The sequence below is a fragment of the Arachis ipaensis genome, chromosome B01 (assembly GCF_000816755.2).
Source record: "Arachis ipaensis cultivar K30076 chromosome B01, Araip1.1, whole genome shotgun sequence".
Lineage (NCBI taxonomy): Eukaryota > Viridiplantae > Streptophyta > Magnoliopsida > Fabales > Fabaceae > Arachis > Arachis ipaensis.
Window position 1 is genome coordinate 102362625 of NC_029785.2, and position 267 is coordinate 102362891.

A 267-nucleotide genomic window follows, 5' to 3' on the forward strand; every position below is an offset into this window, starting at 1 on the left:
CCCTGGAAGTGGATTTATGCATCAATTACTTACTTCTGTAAACCCTAGTAGCTAGTTTATTATAAATAGGACTTTTTACTATTGTATTAGACATCTTTGGATCTTTTGGAACATCTTTGGATGCCTGGTTCTTAGATCATGGGGGCTGGCCATTCGGCCATGCCTGGACCTTTCACTTATGTATTTTCAACGGTAGAGTTTCTACACTCCATAGATTAAAGTGTGGAGCTCTGCTGTTCTGCTGTGATTAATGCAAAGTACTACTGT